Raw genomic sequence first — 13471 nt, 5'->3', positions numbered from 1 at the left:
TTTGTTTGAATGAGCAAGTCTGATATGCAATATATTTGGCACTTTTATAGTGTAGAAGGTTCCTTCCCCTGGAATTCCAGAGATGAAGGTCAGGCATTAAGTTCTTGTCTGACTTCTGTATGACTCTAAATTAATTTAATACAGGCTGTTCCTCTTAAACTTCTAAGTGTTGAGAATATACTCGATAGTGACCCCACATCCCAAAGAACAGAACTTGCATGTTTTAAAGAAAACAAGTGGCCAATATTTGGTGGAAGGCAAAAGGAAAAAAATAGATGTGTTAAAACAGACTTTCTTAAACATGTTATTTTTGCAAATTATAAAGTTAGAAGATATTAAATTATGCTAAAAACTTTCTCAATGTCTGTGAAGTCTACCAACCTTCTTGACTCTGATAAAAGAATGAGATTTCTCACAAAGACTGATAGTACAACGTAGTGTAGTTCATTCCTAAATACACATATATTTATTTTGGACTTTCTGCCTTTACAAGTATGCCTGATTATTCCTTTTTATTATTTAAAATCTAGCATCTGTAGCGTTGAAATATGCATCTTGAAGTTAATTATGTAAAAGTTTTCTGGGTATAGTGTGCAAGTCAGATCTTTATGTGTTGGATTAAAGGCAACCCGTAAGTACAAACTGTGCTTCTAGGCTAAAGCCCTAAGGTTTCTTTTGGCAGTTTTTTTCTGAAGTTATTCTTTGCAGCTTTGGGCCTGTGGATGGAGCATTTGTTTGCTTAAAGTTTTCAGAGTACACATGAAAAGTGAGGATGGATCTTGGCAGCACTGTAGGTTCTTTTTCCAGATCTGTTTTGGCCTTTTTTTTTCTTTTTTTTTTTCTGGGCTTTAGCTCAATGTTATTAACCACATCTGGAGCACAGAAAGTTCAAGGCAAAATCTCTCAACAGCCAGAGAAGTGTTCCAGAAATTTAGAGAGTGACATGTATGAATTCAAAATAATAAACTAGGAATCTAGGTACAAACACAAATAAAATATTGAATGACTAAATGACATACATATTTTATTTTGAATCACTTAAGTGTGTGACTAATCAGAGCTAAAGCAGTGGCAAATTAGAAAGGGAGAAAGAGCTGGAGAAATTAGCAAAGTTGGAAAAAACACCAGTGAATGTAAAACCTCTTTGCTTAACATCTTTATTACACAAACTCATTGTATAGTTTTCTTAAATCGCTGTAACTGAGAACAGATTACAAGCCAAAAAAATCAGATCTGTGTCTACACTAGCCTCTTATTCAACATCTTTCAGCTATTATACCAGTCCTAATGGGAGCTGATATAGTACTATTAGCTCTAGTAACTCTTGGCAGGCCTCACTGCAGATACAAGCTGGTGAAAATTAGTAGCATCTTTCCTGTGGTACGATTCTCCAGTTCATTGTAGTTCTAGAATTACTTTAGTTCAAATTGAGGCTCAAGGGGTTTCAGGCCAAGATCCTTAAGAATATATATATATTATAAAATCAAAAACAGAGTTGCAGATGGGTTTTAATTATCTAAATACAAGACCGTGTTTCTCAAAACAAATGCTAACACTGTCACAGATAATCTTAGTGGCAGCAGAGCTTCTCCTCAGTGGCTGTCATCTTGTTAAGAATATTGGTGGATGTTTGAAACTTAAATCTGATCAGTAGTTTCAAAACAGATGTCTCTGTACCACCTGTCCCACTTCATGCTTGCTTCAGATAAAATATGGGTGTTTTGGCCATTTTCTTTGGGTTTTAAATGTATGAGTGATTAATTGTGCTCTCTTTTTGCAAAATATCAATTAGAGCACTTCTGTAGAATATGGTATCAAGATTGTCAAGATTTTTCACACTATGAATAAACAGAAATCTATGTCTTTCTTGAAAGTATCATAATTGTGAGGTTGTCAGGCTCTGTTGATACTGTTCTGGCATGGGGGACTGCTTTTGGTTTGAAACTTGAGCACTTTAATTAGTAACTCCTGATAAATCCATGTGTATTTTAGGTTACATAAACAATTTGTGTAGTGCAAAAGTTGTCAATTTTGTGCTATTTACAAAAAATAATCTAAGTTAAAATATACACTAACATGATTCATTTAAATGCTAAAACAATAATTCTTTGCAAAGGCTTTTTTTTTTTTCCCACCTTATGGGAAACAAAATCCTGAAACTGCCAACTGCAATTAAATAATCAGTCCTGTGGTAACTAAGGGTGAATGATTTCATGCAAAAATAATTTTTAGGAAGAATATAAAGAGGGATAGATATAAGAGCAAACGTAGAAGAAAGATCTGTGTGAATCTATTGAATTTTTCAGCCTTCTTACTGGTTGATTGACCTAGAAGTTATATGAGCAGGCAATGTCAGTTATCGTGACAACACGTTGCTGGGATTAGCATTTCAAAACATCATTTATATGAGGAAAAAATGAGGTAAATAAATAAATCACCCGATTACAATCTCATTTTGAATATTCTGTTCTCTCTGATTGCTCGCCTGGAATTGGATAGCATTTTTTATTACATAATCCAGCTGAATTTTCAATGCTGTAATTATAAAAGTCATGTAGAGTAAGACCCAATGTAGCACAAAAAAAAAAAACAAACAAGCAAACAAACAAACAAAAAAAAACAGGAAGAAAGAGACTGAAAATCAGGAGAGGAAATATGCAATATGTGGTAACCATCATCTAGTAAATCATGAAGGCAGAGTAGATAGAGTGTTTGGCGATAGGGAAGTTGCAAATTTCTGTTTCTTCCAAATTTGCAAAGAAAAATATACTCATGCCTTATGTCCAGATGTTCAAGAAACTGGGCTATTCAAATAGGTTGAAGGAAATGTCAACTTCATATTGAAATGTTAAGAATTCTGATTTTGTATTTATAAATTCCTTAGTACAGACACTGGAAAATTAGCAGTAATCAATAAAAATGGTTTTACTCCCTCATTACTATGTGTTTTCCTTCAGTCTGTAGATGACAAGTTACTCACAGATTTTTCTATACATGCTAAAATAGAAGGTGAGTATCCTGACTTTTGAACAGTGACTATTCTGGTCAGACATTCTGTTCCCTAAGAATTAAGCAGAAAAGTAGTTAATGCTCACAGGTCAAACAATGAATAAAATCTTTGACCCACTCTCTACTCCATAACATGTGATTTACTTCATTTTAGAGACTACAATGAGAAGTTTCCTATTACTTAAACACAGACATTCAAGGTTATTTTAATTGCTTAAAGGAATCTCAGACACCCCCTGACAGATATGACATGGCGTGTACAAGAAACCCAGATTTTCTGGAACAGCAGTGAATAACACTATTGAATTATGTACTCTTGACACAACCCTGTGCAAATGCAACAAGTGGAGATTTACTGTTAGTAGATGAGTTTCTCTGTGCCATAGAGATTGTTATATTCTGCTGAGAGTCTTAGCAGTCACGGGATCTGAGGACTATGCTGAAGTGACAGACCATATATTTCCCTGTGTGTGTCATACATACGCATAGGTGGAGACAAGGAGTTAATGAGTTTGTGGTACTGTAAAATGCCTGAGATCACATAAATGATTAATTATCAATCACTTGTGAAGTGATTTTAGATTATGCCTAATGCTCTCTCACCTTAGAGCGACTCATGCCAGAGGCATCCTAGTCACGGAAAAAAATAAGGTGATAAATCAAGCAATAATTTAAATATTTTGTCTGTCATACCAGGATGTTTACAGCTACAGAGTATGAAATGAATTATTAAATCAGGATGACTCCAAGAAAGTATCACCTTTGTATTTGGTAGATGAAAAATTAAATAAAAAAAAAAGTTGCCTCTAGCATATCTGAGCCTGTTATTCACTTTGGTTTACTGAATAGATTCATCACTACTATGTTTATCTTATACTGCTGTGGCTTTACTGTTTCAGCTCAGTTTGGAGTTCTACTTTTGTTACACACTAGTTCATGTGTTTGTTGACTCTGTGAGTTTACACAGAGGATGCTTTTGTTTCACTGTAGCAAATTCTGATTACGCTTGCAGTCTGATCCTCGCTGTAACTGAAAATTTGAAGCTGGACCTGTCTGTAGTTGGGAAGGGAAGAGACTGCCCAGAGGAGCATAAATAGAAGCAGCACAAAAGCAGGCTGGTTGCATAAATAATTATAATTTTGAATGATGAAAAACGTATTGGGTATTGTTAATTTTTATTGTCCCACTGGAGGGAGAAAACTACCTCTGATAATGGAATATTGCTGCTTGATCTGGCAGCCTCACAGTTTCCAAATCCACAAGCTGTGTTTATGGTTCTAGGAACAGCAGTACAGGCTGTTCACAGATGGCATTCCTCTGAGCATTAATTCAGGAGAAACAGAAAGATGTCCTCTTATGAAAGAAGAGGAAGCTGTTCCACTGATCTGTAAGTTTTGCAACATAAATCCCAGGAATTGGTGAGTATGAGATAGCCTAAGCCAAACTTTGACCTTGAGACACAGCTCATCATTTTGAGTATGTTCAGATCACTTCTTGTCAGTCCCATGGCTGGCCATTTCCCAGAGGTTACAAATTCATTCTGTAACAGTGGTCTACTTTCAGTTCTTGCAAGATAATTTTTTTCCATAGCCCTTAGCTAAAGGAGTTCCCTACTAGAGGACTAAGTGACATATTACTTGGTAGAAACCACCTCCTCTTAATTGCTAGACTCTCTCAGCTTTTCACACCAATACTATTGAATGGTATGCTGGCCATTTTCCAACTATGTAGATGTTGATGGTTTTGGCTATGGTCCCAAAAGGGTGGGGACATCCAACATGATAAAACACATTGAAAAAAATCATAGAACAAATATGCCCCAGAGGGTTACTTCAGGAGAATAGGCAAGCTCTGTGTCTGCTAGTAATCTGAACACAGCATTCACTGTTGCTGCTCATGATTTCATCAGCTCATTTCAGCAATGTGGCTCAACGGACTTCAGCATGTCTTTTCAGAAGCAGCAAATACATGATTGAAAACACTCTGGAGATGTGAACTTGACCATGTAGCGTGTGGATACTGATTGTAGTTATGCTTCCTTGAGAATAGAGAAGATATTCGATGTTTTGTGGTTGTTGCTGTTTCCAGTGACAGGTTCCTCATAGACTGCTTTGTTAAAAAGGGCACTTGCCCTTTGGTCCCATGAGAAGGGCACTGCTGTGCAGAGAGGATGTTGGCACAGGTGCTAACAGCTGTCTATAGAGTAGTGCTGGGTCATGGATCAAATGAAAACATATTGTAAGGAGAACAGGTCCCACAAGAACAGCCTACCAAGTTGTATGCTTTTATTAGGTGAAGAATAACTTGCTCTCAAAAGTGTCTATGGAAAAGTATGATGTCATGAATGAGTGGGCCTGCAAAAATACTGGTGGGTTTTGAAATGTGGCAATAAATATTCAGATGCAACACAAAACAGTAACTTCTAGCATGACAAATGAGAGGTTTCCTAAAACGTATTATCCAAGAGGATGATTTCACTTTAAAATGTAAAAGTGAATGATAACGTCTACTTTTCTTGGAAACTGACATTCTGAGCATTCATGAGTCAGAACACTGATGCATTATTTACTGTGCAAGGAAAAGAAGTCCAGGAAACTTGACAGGCATCACTGAAATCTGTGCTTTCATAAAAGTATTACCTTTTAACCAGAATCACAGCAGAAGTGCAAGAAGGATATAGGAAAAAGAACTACCAGAGCAGATTCTGCTGTTACTAATGATGATCCTTCTTGTCATGCAGAGTAAGGCATGATTTGTTACTTCTTCCCATCTGTAGGAGTTCTATCTTGCTGACAGTGTTGCAGGAAGAAAGGAAAAGGGAGAGGGATGGGATGGGGCATCCACAGTCTCTGGGCAACCTGTTCCAGCACCTCACCACCCTCAGTAAAAAGAAAAGAAACAAAACAAGGAAGAAAAGATTAGGAAAAAGGTATAAAAACATTTTCCAACTGTTAAAACTAAAGATAGTTTTCTAGTTCTGACTTAATTATACCATATTGACTGCATCTTATAATTAAATATTGTCAAGTTGAGGTAAATTCATGTGCTACCTTATAATTGAGAAATAAAAAATAACTGCAATTACAAAAATGTTTCAGGAAATAGAAATCTTAATCAAAAATATCATTAAAAACCAATCAGAAATCACTGCTGAATGGTGTAATTAAGAACTATTCTTCACGCTTAGTTTTCTCTTATAAAAACCAAAGGAATGATTTGGGCTGAAAATAGTGTAACTTTGTGAAACATTGTTTTATGGAAAGTAAACTTTCTGCCAATACAAATTTAGTCATTACTTTGAGAAGCTGGCATTACTCTGTTAAGAATTCATATTTAATATGTAATGAGTAGGAATTAAAAAATCATATATATCCCATGTTCTTAAAAAGGCTAAAATGACTTCAGCTTTACACCTCTAGCCAAGTAGCCAAGTGTGCTTGCTTACAAAAATATATTCTTTAAACTAGGACAAAGGACAGATAACCTCTTAAGACCTTGCAGAACTATACAGAAAATAACAGGAAGTAAACTATCTGATACCAAAAACACAGTTCTTATGGCTAGATAAAATGTTCACAATGAACGTTTTAAAAGAGAAAGCAGTGGCCCTCTCTGAGGAAGTTATCAGTGTGTATCTGGAGGAAGTCTGGTGAAGATGTTTGAAGTCTGCCAGAAGACATGCTTTGAGTTGAAGGCATCTCGGACCACAACTGAAAAGAGTGAAGAATTACCTATTAAAGCAGCCAGAGTCAGTGGTTTGGTAATTCTGAATAAAAAGGCTTAAAACAAAAAGCCAGGGTGAGCACAGTTGTGGTCAATGTCTTCAGTGTAAATGTGGAATGCTTCTTCAGTTGTTCCTTTAGAATATATACATTTAAAAAAGCCTCAATACTTGAACATGGAGATGAAAGTGTAAACTTCATCTAGCACAAATTGTCAAAATGAGTTATCCTTATGAGGTAGTATTTTATCCTTAAATTTGCATAAATGCACAAGGAAACTGCCTCACTTTTTTAAATTGTTGAGATATCCTAGCTGATCAGCAGCAGTTTTTAAGATAGCTAAAGGCAGTGCCTGAGGTGTAACTCAATAGGTAAAATTATATCAGGGAAAACTGTTCAGTCTCCGCTTCAGAGTTACTCTTTAAAAAGCTACACAGTTACACATGCCCCTGCCTCACACAGTAGTTGTAAGAGAGAGAATCATTCTTCCTTACCCATTGGGCAGCTCTTGGAGGTTCTGTCCAAGTGTCAAAACACAAAGCTGCGAGGAACTGTAGCGATTAAGATTTGGAAAAAAAAACAGAAAATAAATTCTCTGTTTTGAACTCTGAATCAGATCATTTAAAAATATAGTAAATTCACAGATTCGGTAGTTTAGTGTTCTGTTCTGCCTGGAGGATTTTGAAATTGAGTCCTTTACCTCGGAGTACTCTGACTGCATAGATACTGAATGGCTGTCTTAAGTAATCCTAACTACTTAACTGTCCAGCTTGTGGAAAATGCAGGGGAAAAAAAAAAAGCTGACATCAAGACATATTAAACATGAAAGAAAAGGGTGCCTGTCTTTGGGCATTGGGGCATTCACTATTGAAATAGGATACATTGTCTCTCATTTCAGTGCAGCGTTTAGTTAATATGGGGTGCAAGTACTGGTTGTACTTTCCACTGCTAAAGATGTTCATTTACAAGGTGGGAAATAAGAACAGCCTGTTAGCTGTGAAGTCATTTTCTGCAATTTTAATCTTTTCTACATGGGCTGGTTTGTAGACAAAACAAAAAAATATTTCTTTTCCTGCTTATATGTATGTTATGGAAGCATTAAGAATTAAGTTCACTGTATTCAGTATTTTGATGCTCAACAAAAGCCCCACCAAATTTTACCAGAAAAAGTCTAGCTATTTGTTTTTGTTTCTCTGCATTTGGATGCTGCGGAGTATTGTGGCTGGTTTTTTTTCTTTTTTTTTTCTTTTTTTTTTTTTTTCCCCTGTCTCACTGTAAATGCTTATTATTGTATGAGCAAGCCTTACACTTAATCCTATTGTGGTTAAATGAGAAGATTTGGCAATTTCACTCCACGCTGTCATCTTTAATCGCCCTACCCATGCATGCATGTCTCTTGCTACTGCTTGATCTATTCAAAGGATATTTTGTTGAGAACATCATCTGTATCTAGCTTTATTTTTAGGAAGATATGATTTGGGGTCCAATAACAAAAATGGTTTGCAAATTTGCATCTTCTCAGTGGGAAATATTTAAAAAATACAAGGTATTATTGTACAATCACAGCATACCTATGAATTGCCATGGAATCTTGTGAAAATCAAATGTAGCTTTGAAAAATTCTTCACCAAAACAGTTTCAGGAGGACAGTTGAGGAGTAGGCGGATGGTGCTTGGCCTTGGTGTGGAGTCATGTGGAACAGTCACAGCTCTGGTCAAATACATGCAGAGAACCTGACAAATGAGATGTGGAAGGGTGTGACATGTTTAACTTTGTGAAAGGAAGGCTGAGAGGGGATAAGATTTCTCTCCTAAGGGAACAGAACTGTTTAAGTGAAAGAACAATGTTGGCACAAGAACAAATAGATATAGGTTGACCCTGAACAATCTTGTGTTGGATGTTAAAAGAAAATTTCTGACTATTAAAAAAGTTTTCTTCAAGCTGTCGCAGCCACTTACCAAGGATGACCAGCATAGACCTGAAATAAAGAGGTTTGAAATGGACAAGGGAAGAACTACTGATGTCATCTATCTGGACTTTAGTAAGGCTTGTGAAAATGTCCCTCACAACTTCCTTCTCTCCAAATTAGAAAGATATGGATATAATGGGTGGACTAATGGGTGGAATAATGTTTGATTGACAAAGAAATGTTTGTGAGACTGCACCCAGAGAGTGGTGATCAATGGCTCAACGTCTAGTTATGAGTGCTGTCCCTCAGGGATCAGTACCGGGACCAATGTTCTTCAGTATAACCATCAGTGACACTGGCAGTGGGATCAAGTTGATCCTCAACAAGTCTGTGGATGACACCATGCTCTGTGGTGTAGTTAATTCTTCTGAGGGAGAGATTAGACACGCTGAGCAGTGGGTCCAGAGGAACTTCATGAGGATCAACAAATCAAAGTGCAAGGTTTTGTACCTGTATCATGGCAACCAATGCTGTCAGTACAAGCTGGGGAAAAAACTGATTGAGCACAGCCCTGCAGAAACTAACCTGGGAGTACTGGTGGATGGTGAACTGGACATAAGCCATTTGTGTGCCTTTGCAGCACAGAAAGCCAACAAAATATGTATGGCCAGCAGGTTGAGGAAGGTGGTCCTACTCCTCTACTCTGTGCTGGTGAGACCTCACTTGGAGTACTGTGTCCAGATGTGGAATCCTCAGTACGGGAGATTCATAGACCTGTTGGAGCACATCCAGAGGAGGCCCACCAAAAAATGATCCAAGAGATGGAACTCTTTTACAAGGACAGGCTGAGAAAGCTGAGACTGTTTAGTGTGGAGAAGATTTCAGGGGGACTTGATAGCAGCCTTCTGGCATCCAAAAGGATTTACAAGAAAGAAGGAGATGGACTCTTTAGCAGGGTCTGTTATGGTAGGACAAGAGGAAATGGTTTCGTAATAATAGGGAATAACAGGGAAGATTTAGACTGGACACACCCAAAAAAGTTTTTTATAATAAGTGTAGTGAAGCACTGGCACAGGTTGCTCAGAGAAGTTGTCCTCAGAGACATTCAAGGTCAGGTTGGACCAGGCTCTGAACAACCTGATCTAGCTGTAGATGTCTGTATACTGCTAGACTAAATGACTTTGAGTGTCATTTCCAACTGAAATGACTCTATGATTCTATGATGTCTGAATGAGAATGTATACCTCAAAAGTAGCAGAAAATTGAACCATGCATGTGTACTTCTCTAGCACCAGCTTTTTTTCTTTAAATGTGGTTTATGGAATCAGAGTAATGCTGTGTGATTTATTTGCAAGGAGCAAGAGTCCAGACATAATGAGCCTCTTCCAAGCTCTCTTCCCAGAAGGAATTCCCATCAAATTTCCATTAAGCTCTTACAACATATCTAATAGAATGGTATCTGTATTGACGTTAAGGTTTGTTTTTAACTGGCATAATCCAATTCAAGAGTAATTTGCTGACTTTAGGCAACATTTTCTTGCCAATCTGTTACTGCTCTAACATGTGCGTCAACTCATACCAAATGATTTTAATAATCCCTCCTAGTCTTAAAGTCCATTAAAACGTGAATGATCTGACCCGAAGTCCACTGGAACCCAAGGGGATCTTCCCATGGTTTCATCGGTATGTATAGATAGAAAGCACTATTTTAACACACAGTAAATTAATTTTTCCAACCGGGATTTTCTGAAGTATCAGTCATGAAATCTGCCATCAAGCATTTTTGTGATATCCACAAAGACAAAGTAAAGCAGCCTTGAAAATTACATCATTTACAAAAGATTATTTACTTTTGGCTGTCGCTGACTCTACGTTAGTTGTTTTGCAGAACATTAGGGGTTATGAACTTAAAACCTCTAGTTTTATCTAGGAGGCTAATAACAGATGTACTGTCATGTGCTGTACATTTTCCTTGATGGTACAGTTTCTGTTGCTGATAGCTTTATGCTGAGAAAAAATAAATCCAGCTTTTGAAGACTTTTTCTATGATATCTTTGCCTTTACAGGGAATACAGAGGAAAACACTAGGCATAAAAAACACAAAGTTCTATTGAGAACAGCATAGATATCCCTAGATAGAAGAAAATCAAACTTTATTCCAGAAGAAAATAAGTTAAAGATATTTAATTACAAGCACTTCCAAAATTAGATAAGTTGCTCCAAAAATAATGCTTCCTACTTATTTCCATGGCAACTACAACAGCTACAAAGAGAAAAATAACAGTTTGATAGAACAAATTCTCAGCAACAAAACATTATGTTTCAATGTAATTGCCACCATTAGCTATGCATTTTCACGGAGATGATTAAGAGCCTGCATGCTGCCATTGCTGAAACAGCACCCACTGCCTCACTGTGCTCACATCTACTCTTAGATCTCCATAAATGTTCAGCAAGCATCACTGAATTTCAATGGGTGCATTTTTTTTCTGCATAGGGGAATTAAATTAAAAAAAAAAACCTGTCAGAAAAAAAAAAAAAAAAAAAAAAAAAAAAAAAAAAAAAAAAAAAGTGGTAGATATTTTAACTTCTACTTTCTTTAAAATATTTTGCAGTTTCTTGAGCCAGGTAGATTTCTGATCACAAGGACTACACTATTTTGTTAGAAATGTGGGCCTCACTTGTTTTGGTTTCTAGAAACGACAACATTTCCTATGGCAGAAGCATTTCTCTGCCATAAAGATTTGTAAGTGTTTAATAATGTACAATCTTGCTCTTTTCTCAAAGTTAAAAAAAAATGCAAGGTCATTATTTTCTGTCTGACCATTCTTCTAAGAAATTTCTTTAGTTTCTGCCAAGCTCTTCACAAGTTATTAGGAGAAACAAGACAGAAGAAAGGTACGCTGACAACACATTCACGAAAATTTTGTTTCCATGGAAAATTGTATTAAAACTTAATGTGAACACATTGAAATTATGCTCTGTTGTCCTGCTTTCTTCTGGCGGCTCATCCTGATAGTGGTTTTATACTAATTTTTTTTCATCGTTAGCCAGCATCATTTAATGTAGAACTGAAGATAGTATTCACAGAACTTCTTTCCCTCTTCATTTAAGCCCTTGAAGACACAAATGTTTCTAAAAAGTTTATTTTATTATTTTTCTTTATCATTATGATTATAATTATTGTTATCATCATTATTATTTTAATGCAGATGTTTACTCGCGCATGTTCGTCCAGTTAGCTGTAGTACACTGAGCATTTATCAGACATCAGAAAGTAAGGAAGCATTCCCATGGACCTCAATGGAGATATTATTTTAGAAAATTTGGAATTTTAACCATGACATTTTGACATTGTTCTTAGAATGTGACCAGAAGGAATATTCAAGGCAGAAATGAAAGGAAGTGAAACTTGAGAGACACATAGTCTAAAACAGAAAACAAGACTAGTTCAGAATGACTCCTTTGCTGCATTGGTTGTATGGGAAATATTCAACAAATCTGTAGTGCTCACTGTGTTATATTCCTGACTTATATATAAGCAGAGCATGAACTATGTTTCTGGCAATCATTTATGAGGCTCCAGAATTAATTTCTTATTGTATTGAAATGTTTTGTTGTACAATTATGAATCATAGAATGGCTTTGGTTGAAAGGGACATAAGGGATTATTGAGCTTCAAACCCTTGTCATGGGCAGAGTTGACATCCAGAAGATCAGGCTGCCCAGGACACCATTCAACCTCGCTTTGGGCACCACTAAGGAAGGGGTATCCAAATCTTCTCTGGGCAACCCATTCCCTTGTCTTGCTACCCTCCAAGTAAAGAATTTTCTCCTGAAATCTAACCTGAATTTGCCCTCTTTTAGTTTAAATTCATTCTCCCTTGTCCTATAACTATCAGACAGTCTAAATAGTCGGTCCCCATGCTGCTTATAATCCATTTAACACTGAAAAACTATAATGAAACAGTGTTTTGCCCCCTGCCCTCCCCTGCCCTTCTTCTTTTTTTTTTCTTTTTTTTTTCTTTTTTTTCATGTGAGTATGTGTGTGTATGTGTGTGTCATTGAAAAGAAAAAGATTAGGAAGAGAACTTGTGATTTTGATGCAGTACGTGGCAATGTTTTTGGGTGTGAGAACCTTAAAAAATAGAAAGAGATCTGAAGTCTTCTTAGCCTGAAGTTCCTCTTGTCTGTGCCTTTATACATCCTTGTGTGAGAAGTGAGAAGCTTTATAGGGGAACTAAATTACAGAACTTAAGCTGGAAAGCATCAGGTCTGAATTTTGGCATGCAGATATTGCTCTGGGTTATGTTGACAGTATGGGGTGAATATTATCTTCATGTGAGTCAGTGAAATGTATCCCAAGCACTTTGAATCAAAGGATGATTTATCACTAGGAGTTGTGCTGAAAGGTGTTTACTGACAGAGCCAAATACTAAACAGACACAGAACAAGCATGCTAGTATGAGAATATAAGAAAGAGAAACTTTCAGAACTTCCTGTGCTCTGAGATCTGGAAGAACAAGCTGTAACTCTGACACCTGCCTTGTGCTCTGTGTGTCATCTCAGCATACTTTCCCTCTGTTAGACCCTAAAGCAGAATAAATGTTTTCAGTCTTGCAACAACGCTTACAGGGCTGCATTGCAGTTTCATATTTCCAATATTTTTAAAAGGCACTTTAATTCTGATTGCACTGTTCAGATACGTATGCAAAATCTGTCAAACGTTCCTCAGTACCTTAAACAAACATGCTTAGCCAAATAAATTAAATCAGCCTTAATATTACAAAGGTCTACAATAGTGCAAATGTTAAAGTAGGTAATTTTTATT

General features: G+C 36.6%; 1 long non-coding RNA gene across 1 annotated transcript in view; it reads left to right on the top strand.

Moving 5' to 3' along the window:
* The first annotated feature begins 5903 nt into the window (after nucleotides 1-5903).
* Nucleotides 5904-13471, top strand: part of LOC128080289 (uncharacterized) — a 63094-nt gene continuing 55526 nt past the window's right edge. Inside the window, exon 1 of the long non-coding RNA XR_008206580.1 lies at nucleotides 5904-5938. This is a non-coding gene — a long non-coding RNA (uncharacterized LOC128080289). The remainder of the gene's footprint in view (nucleotides 5939-13471) is intronic.

This window comes from Tympanuchus pallidicinctus, unplaced genomic scaffold (genome assembly GCF_026119805.1).
Source record: "Tympanuchus pallidicinctus isolate F22 unplaced genomic scaffold, pur_lepc_1.0 scaffold2, whole genome shotgun sequence".
In the NCBI taxonomy this organism is placed as follows: Eukaryota; Metazoa; Chordata; class Aves; order Galliformes; family Phasianidae; genus Tympanuchus; species Tympanuchus pallidicinctus.
Note: the sequence above shows the minus strand (reverse complement) of the source record. Positions and strands in the feature narration are given on the sequence as shown.